The sequence below is a fragment of the Suncus etruscus genome, chromosome 8, assembly GCF_024139225.1.
Source record: "Suncus etruscus isolate mSunEtr1 chromosome 8, mSunEtr1.pri.cur, whole genome shotgun sequence".
Lineage (NCBI taxonomy): Eukaryota > Metazoa > Chordata > Mammalia > Eulipotyphla > Soricidae > Suncus > Suncus etruscus.
Genome location: NC_064855.1, coordinates 60,140,852 through 60,150,150, shown reverse-complemented (window position 1 = coordinate 60,150,150; position 9,299 = coordinate 60,140,852).

Here is a 9,299-nt window from a genome sequence, read left to right as displayed (position 1 = left end):
ACTAGGTGAATGGATAAATTGTGATATATTCAGACAAACAGTGCAGAATAGTCATTCACGGAATAGTCAGTGCTAAAAAGAGATAAACTATCAAGCTATGAAAAGATGTGGCAGAAACTAAAATGCACATTGCTAATGGAGAGAATCCAGACTGAAATTTTTTTTATTTTATGATTCCAACTATTTGACATTTGAAAAAGCAAACTAGAAATAGTAAAAAGGATCAGTAACTACCAGAGCTTAGGGGGAACTGAATATACAAAATATAGAGGATTTTTAGGACAGTGAAATTATTTGGGATAATACTGTAATGGTTGTCGTTATATGTTTATCATATATTACAGAACCAATGGTGAATCTTTGGGGTCAGGGAGATAATTCAAGGCTCATAGATCCATACTTTGTATGCACAATGACCTGTATTTCCCCGGAGCAACACGGGGTATGACTGTTGTGACCCCCAACACTGCTGGGCCTGAGCAACACCACATCCTTAGGCCCTAGCATTGAGTCATTTGGCCCAGCTGGCAGAACATTGCAGAAGTGATCCCTGTTTTTTTTCAGGTTTATAAAATATGTATTAATTTTTGAAGTGAACATGTGTATAATAAGAATGGAAAATAACAAAAAGCAAAGAACATAGTCACAATTACACAGTTATGTCTGACATGTCCTTCTAGGTCCTGTTCACCTATACTACTAAGCATCCATTGTGTTATTAAAATCATAGGTTATGCATCATGCTTCTTTATATATAATGAATATTTAGCATTTCAAAGTTCCAAAGCCATATGAGTGTTTGGTAAACAAGAATACACAACATTAACTCAGTTTATTCTGAAGAAGTGGTCCCTGTAATCCTTAAACTTCTTGATTGGGCGTCTTACTGTTTCCCCAAAGAAAGTAGCACCTAAGGTAAACTATAGACTCTAGATAATAAAATATCAACATAGGATATTTGAAACAAATGCAGGATACTGGTAATGGGGAAGCTGTGGCTGAGATTTTTTGCATATTCTTATTTTTGTTTGTTTGGTTTTTTTTTTTGTTTTGTTTTGTTTTTTTTTTTTTTTGCTTTTGGGCCACACCCGGTGACTCTCAGGGGTTACACTGAGGGCTATGCACTCAGAAATCGCTCCTGGCTTGGGAGACCATAGAGGACGCCGGGTGATGGAACTCCGTCCCAGGCTAGTGCAGGCAAGGCAGATGCCTTATCATTTGTGCCACTGCTCAGGCCCCCTTTTTGCATATTCTACTCAACTTTGCTATGATGCTAATACTGCTCTGAATAATAAATTTTACTTAAAATTGATATATTAAACATATTCAATTTATGTATATAGTATGTTTTTAATTGAACCCCTTTCTCTTAATTTTTCAGTTTCATTCATCTGAAACAAAAACTATTGACACTGTAATTATATTTATTTAGGTTTGGGGGCTATATCCAGCAGTGTTCACTGCTTACAATTGGTTCTGTGTTCAGGGATCACTCCTCACGGTGCTTGAGGGACCCCATGTGATTCTGGAGTTTGATTTGGGTTCAGCTGCATGCCAGGCAAGTGTCTTACCCCTTATACTATCTTTGGCTCCAGTTTCTATATTTTTAATAATCTTAAATTTCAGTGATGCCACTGAACAGGATATGCCAAATGCATAGAAAGTACACATGTCTATTCAACCACAAATTAAAAATAAAAGATAAAGAAAGAAAGAAATAAAAAAAAGTCAGATTCCAGAAAGTAAACCCCTTCTGAGTCTTTTGTCTGAAATTGTTGAAGCCATGGCACAGCTTTCCAGACATGAGCGGGAGAATGAAACTGGAGGAACAGAAAGGTGTTCATTTTAAGAAGTTGGAAAGGTAGGGCCGGAGCTGTAGCACAGTGAGCAGGAAGTTTGCTTTGCAAGTGGCCGACGGGGTTCAATTCTGGGCATCCCATATGACATCCCATATAGTGCCCCTAGCCTGCTGGAAGTGATTTCTGAGCTCAGAGCCAGGAGTAACTCCTGAGCACAGCGGGGTGTGGTCCAAAAACAAAACAAAACAAAAAGAGAAAAGAAAAAGAAAGGAAAAGAAGAAAAGGGATAAATAGGGTCACGCTTACTAAGAAGAAAAAGTAGAATTTAAGCTTTTTTTTTTTTTTTTTGCAGGAAAAGGAAAATCAAATGTATTTTTAATTTGAGGAGCAGACGCAAACACCATTGGAGGTGTGAGCAACCAGAGGATGGGAACAGAAGATCCCATGGACAGGCAGAGCCTCTCTTTCACATTGCTCCAAGACCACACAAAGGGTACAAGTGAGCAAAGTTATGAAGGAATAATTCATGGCTATTACTTGACTATACTTTGCAGGCTTCCCTCACCCACTCAAGATCACGAGCACGTGGCAGATTCTACTAACCACTCTCTTCCTAATATTGAACTTGACTCCTTAAACCACCCACTTCAGAAAACATTCTTGGGGGCCAGAGAGATGGGACTGGGGTTAAGGCGCTTGCATCTTGCCAACCCTCATTTGAATTCCAGCCATCCTATAATGTCCCCTGAGCACTGAGCCAGTGTAGCCCTTCAACATTCTGGTTGGGACCCCCAAACAAAGAAACAAGCAGTCGTTTTTGTGAAGGTTTTCCTCTTCTTTACTTACTTATTTGATTAGAAGACCGCTAACATTTATTCAGGCACCACATCACCCTGGATAATAATTTTAGAATAAATCAATTGCAAATATGCACCTTCAGTTTCCTTTATGTTCTGGAGTAATAAAAAAATAGTTGAGAAATAGGCATGTTTCTGTCAAAATAAAAAGATTTTTAAAATTTTTTTTTGGGCCACACTTAGCAATGCCCAGGTCTTGCTCCTGGCTCTGTACTAAGGAACTCTTTCTGGCAGCTCTTGGAGAACCATGAGGGATGCCTAGAATCAAACCCTGTTAGGCCACATGCAACTCACTGTACTATTACTTTGGTTTCGGTTTCTACAAAAATGATATTGGAAGTAACTATCTGCTTTCCTCACAAAAGTTCCATTTTATTTTTGAAGTAGAAAGTTTTATTTCACCAAGAAAACTAACTTCAGAATTAGGTAGATAAATATAGTCACTTGCACTTATATTGAAAATTTTTTAATCTTAATAAATCACTTCTCAACCATGAAGACTTTCTTCTTTTTGATACTCTAGTTACATTCCAACTATAGTATGAACAGTTCAGTTAGCTTAAAGAAGTCCTATCCAAGGACAAACTATATTGCAAACTATAACTACAAAACTGCTTCAGCAAATGCATTCAAAAAAGGCTCTTTCATAAAAAGATCTTGGGGTGTGAAAATGAGCGTATAGGAAGCCTGTAGTTCCCACGAGAGTATGCTCAAGGACGGAGAAACCTTGTATCTCTCTTAGGCCAAGGGAATTCCCTTTCTAATTTCTCAAATATTTACTGTGCCTTTGCAAAAAAAAATTATTTGGTTGTTGTTTTTTTGTTGCTGTTGTGCTTTTTTTGTAGTTGCTGGTTTTGGTTTTTTGTTTGTTCTTTGTTTTGTTGTTGTTGTTGGTTTCTTGGTTTGTTTGTTTGTTTTTTGTTATATGTTTCTTCTTTTTTCCCTTTCTTCTTTTAAATTGACATTTATAACATCTTGACAGACTCTTCCCAGTTTTTATTTTCTTTTCCTTTTTTTTCCCCAACAGAACCACAGAACTTGAATCATCTTGTTCTGCTTCATAAATTGAGGGAGAAAAAAATGGATGGTACCAGGACCAAACAGTCATATGAACATTGAGTGGAAATAAAAGAAGATTAGACTTAAACTCCAAATCCAAAGTCAATGACAACAGAATTGATACTCAATCTACAACAAGCTATACAAAAGGGGCCCAGTTACACTAGCAGTCCAGGGGTCAAAGGAGGGAGATATGGAATGCACGTTGAGAACAGGAGTGGAGGGAGGACATCACTGGTAGTGGGAATGCCCTTGATTTATTGTCATTATGTACCTTAAATATTACTGTTAAATATTTGGTCCCAATAAAAATTATGTTTTATAAAGGGCCCTTTCAAAAGGCATACATAGAAAATTCAAAAGGAAAAATAAATGATGAAACAATTAAGGAACATTAAAGTTTAATTAATAAAGAATGCAACTTAAAATGACAACCGATGCTTAGATGCTATTTTTATACTAACAAGATTTATAAAAATAATACATAAGGATCTCCCATCCAAGTATTAATCAGGCCTAACCCTGCTTAGCTTCATTAATAGTAAGCATCTTACTGTAGAAGGGATGGTGCAGTTGGTGAGTAGGAGAGAGGTATGGAGTGGAGAGGACATTGGGACCATGATGGAGAGAAGCTAAAACTTTGGTAGAGGATGTGGTTTTGGGATATTTGATGCATGAAACTCTGCTATGATGAAAATTGTAAATCATGTTGTCTAAACTTAATTTTTAAAAAATATATAAAAGTGTAACATGTTAGGGTAAATCTCATGTTCACTATGTATGTGAGTATAAATTTGCTTTTTCTCTCTCCACCAACTCAGTGAAATAATGCATATCAAAATTCTTGACTATAGACTGGTCATGCCTTTTGAATCTATAATTGTACACCGGTAAAATGCCATCTTTTAAATAATTCAGAAAAGTGGTTAAAAGTCTTATCATACTATGACATTCATTGCAGTGCTAATTATAATAGAAAAGTTGAAGTAAAATAAGGTCATTAAAAATAAAGAAAAAGAAGAGGGGTAGATTAACATACATGCTCAAGAGAGAACAGAGCTCTCCAGAATAGAGAGAGCAAGTACACATTCAAATCTGGATGTACAGGCAGGACATTCATTCCTCCAAAATGGGGAAATGGACTCTAAAGTATAAAGTTCACATCTCAAATGGAGAGATGTGGGTGACATGTGCATACCTCTTCTCTGCCAGCTTGGTTTGCATACAGTTTTCCCAAACTGCTCCCTCCACCCCCAATACTGTGTCTGACCCATGAGATAAGACATGAGTCAAGTGCTTGCCTTGCAGTACCACCACATTGGTACTCTACAAGGTGCCCCCTGGAGGGAGCACCATCAAGAATGATCTCTGAACACAGAGCCAGAAGTAAGACCAAGCACCACCAGGTGTGGTTCCCCAAACAAAGCTCCTGAATTAGACAATAATGAGATTTCAGTTATAAGTTTGCATATTATAAAACATTTTATATCATTTTAAATGTTTATTAAGACTCTTAACAGAAAATGATATATGATAAGGAATAATTATAAATATGTATATAGAAAAAAACTGGGAAGTATCCATTTTAGTGTCTTAAAATGTGACTCATTTTTGTAAAACTAAGTTTTATGTCAATTTCTAAGTATTTTTTTTTCCTTCTCAGTTCTGCTTTTTTGTTTTTCACAGTAGCTATTCATCATTTAAAGAAATGTGAATTAGAGTCATTTTAAAGTGATTTGAGGCCAGAGCAATAGTGTAGAGAGTAGGGCACTTGCCTTACATGCTGTCAACCCAGGTTAGATCTCTGGTATTTCATATGCCCGCCCCCCCACCCTATCAAGAGTAATCCCTGAGCATAGAACCAGAATTAAGCTCTGAGAAGAATTGGATATAGACAAACAAATTCAAATTTAGGTTTTTTTTTTAATTTTTGGGTTATACTCCAGGGGTTACTCCTGGCTCTTCATTCAGAAATTACTCCTGGAAGGTTTGTAGGATCATATTGGATGCCAGAGATTAAAACCAAGTCGGTTATATGCAAGGCAGACACTCTATCCCCTAATTTAGTCATTTTTTGATAAAATGAGAAAGTACCTTTTGATTATTTTGGTAATATTTGTGTACTCTAGAAAAGTGGACTATAACATCCAATTGCACTTTACTAGCTACTCATTCAATGATGTTAATCAAATATGAACTATATTCCAAGATTTTTGATATGTACTATGGTATATATGTATGTATTTATGTGTTTATGCTTGTACATATTTGTATGTATGTATTATATGCTATCTATGAAGACATATACATAAGCAAATATGTACTCAGATACTGGCTAACTACCCAAATTTACAATCTAGAAGGTATAGGCTATTGGTTTTCTAGAACTTTCTTAACAAAGTTCAATAGACTGTGTAATTTTAAATAATGGAAATCAATGTTTATCACAATTCTGGAGGCCAGAGGTCAAGATGTCAATAGGGTTGATTTCTTCCAAGATCTGTCTTCTTGACTTGTAGACAAATATATTTTTCCCTTGAATTTTAATTTAGAAAACATAGATTACAATCCTGTTATGGTAGGGTATGAATCATTCCAGTACACTTCCTAAGAGAGTGTCTGCTCCTCCCTCCACCAATGCAACTATCTTATATCTGCTGTTACATTGTTAGAACTGGGTATACTATATCCAAATTTTCTCTCCTTTTTTGGGTAGGGGCACATCCAAAAGTGCTCTGTAGCTTTTCTTAGCCTGTGTCTATAAGTAACCCCTGAAAGTGCTCAAAGGACCTATGTGGTGTGAAATATTTGAACAAGGGTCACAGTCATTGTGGCTACATGAAAGACAAATACCTCCTCCTGTATTATATTATATATTTGATCCAGGAGACACTTTGGGCAGTCCTGTGGTGGGGACCATGGTTGACTTCCTACAAGGCAAGTGCCTTAACTCTTGTAGTATATCTCCAGTCAAATTTTCTCTTTTAAGAATATCAATCCTGGGGCTAGAGAGATAGCATGGAGGTAAGGTGTTTGCCTTTCATGCAAAAGGATGATGGTTCGAATCCCGGCATCCCATATGGTCCCCGGAGCCTGCCAGGAGTGATTTCTGAGTGTGGAGCCAGGAGTAACCCCTGAGCACTGCCGGGTGTGACCCAAAACCCCAAAACCCCTCACCCCCCAAAAAAAGAATATCAATCCTATTGAATTAAGGTCCACCGTAATAACCTCATTTCAGCTAATGAGCTCTTTAAAGATCTTATCTCTAAATATAGTCCAATTCTGGGGGCCCGCGAGGTTGCGCTAGAGGTAAGGTGTCTGCCTTACAAGCGCTAGCCAAGGAAAGACTGCGGTTCGATCCCCCGGTGTCCGAAAAACCAAAATAAATAAATATAGTCCAATGCTGAATGGTCATATGCTCTGTTTGTTTTTGTTTTTGTTTTTTGGGCCATACCCGTTTAATGCTCAGGGGTTACTCCTGGCTAAGGGCTCAGAAATTGCCCCTGGCTTGGGGGGACCATATGGGACGCCGGGGGATCAAACCACGGTAACCACGATCCTTCCTTGGCTAGTGCTTGCAAGGCAGACACCTTACCTCTAGCGCCACCTCGCTGGCCCCGGTCATATGCTCTGGAAACTGAAATTTCAAGTTAGGTCTTATGGGGAAATACAATTCAGTTCACAACATATACCAAATACACAAACAATTGCATCAGAATGGATTGAAAAATTTGAGATCATAAAGTGAACATTATTATTGCAGTCTAAGCACTACCAGTAATTTCTAGGAAATGGCATTGTGTTTACTACATTGGCCAGTTTATTTTTCTTCAGTGTGTTTTCATGTAATTTATTACCCTGAACAGGTTAACAGAAATGAAACTATTTTCATCTAGCTGTGATAAAATACAACTGACATTTTAAATGTATCTTCTTTTTTAGAGTAACAAAAAATATAAATTCAAAATCATTATCTTTTAGGGAACAGATTGGTTTGCGAACGATACCTGCTGAGTTCCCAGATAAGCATATGTCATAATTCCCAAGAAGGGCTTGGCTGCTCTGAGGTTGTAAACGTAAAAAAGCTTCCAAGTTTAATAAGTTCCCTATGAAAAAAAAAAGTTCCCTATGACTTACATTCAATTTTCAAATTCAGAAGAATGAATATGATTTAATGACACCATCTATAGAATCCATATATAGTGACACATTCATTTCTCTTATGTCTATTTTTTATTTTAATTTTTTCAAATTAGAGCACCATGATTAATAAAGTTGCTTATAATAAAGTTTTGTTGTTGTTTTTTGGTTTAGGTTTGGGGCCATATCTATAAATGCTAAGGGCTTAGTCCTGGTTCTCACTCCTTGAGCTACTCAGTGTGCATATTGGGTTCTGGCAATTAAACCTTGCTAGTTCACATGCAAGGTTAGCACCCTGCCCACTGTAGTATCTTTCTGGTCCCGCATAATAGAGCTTTATTCATATACTATTCCAACACCACAAGTGTCAACTTCCCTCCACCAAAGTCCCTCCTACCCTCCAGTCTGTCTCCTTAACCACACATTTAAAAAGTTTGGTTATTTGTAATTTGGATTTTATGCTTAAAATGTTTTGGGTTCTATGGTTTACATATATACATATTCTTCACCTCTAGACCACTAACTAATGTGCCCAAATTCCCTGACCTCTACTCTTATTATTTTCCATCCATTTCCTTTTACTTCTCCCCTGGATTTTCTCCCTTGCCTGCCCTTTTCATTCATATAATTATTCTTTTTTTCCTTTCAAGCCCTTTATGAAAGCTGGAAAGACTGTTTAACAGGTAGGATAAGGTGTTACTGTACACTAAGATAGTGCAGGTTTGATCCCTGACATCACATATGGTTTATTTTTGTTTTAGTTTTGGGTCACACCTGGTGATGTTCAGGGGTTACTCCTGGCTATGCGCTCAGAAATCACTCCTGGCTTGGGGGACCATGTGGGATGTCGGGGGATCAAACCATGGTCTGTCCTAGGTTAGCCCATGCAAGGCAGACGCCCTACCACTTGTGCCACCGCTCTGCCCCCACATATGGTCTTTAAACTTCCTCAGGAATGATCCCTGAGCACAAAGTTCAGAGTAAGCCCTGAACATAGTAGGAGGTGGCTTAAGAATCATTCTCCCACCCACATCCAAATCCCAAATTCTTTATGGCCTATGACAGGTGATATGTAAATACATTAAAAGTGAAACTTATTCATGAGTCTTAACGCCCAGTGGTGCTCAGGAGTAGCACATAGTGTGATACTGGAGGAGCATGTTGTTCTGGGAACCAAACTTAGTGTTTCTGTACATGAATCATGAATCACACATTCCAGTCTTTTGTGCATATCCCCAAGCCCTTGAAAACTGTGGGGGGGTTTCTTGCCTTTTGTCCCCTTTGTAGATTATAAATTTCTTAACAGTAAGAATGTGTGTGTGTGTGTGTGTGTGTGTGTGTGTGTGTGTGTCTTCGGATTCCTTTATAGTTTTTTCAACTATTTAGATTAATAGTAGAAACTCTCAGATGATTATATATTATGCTTTTTGCTCACTGTGGTCTT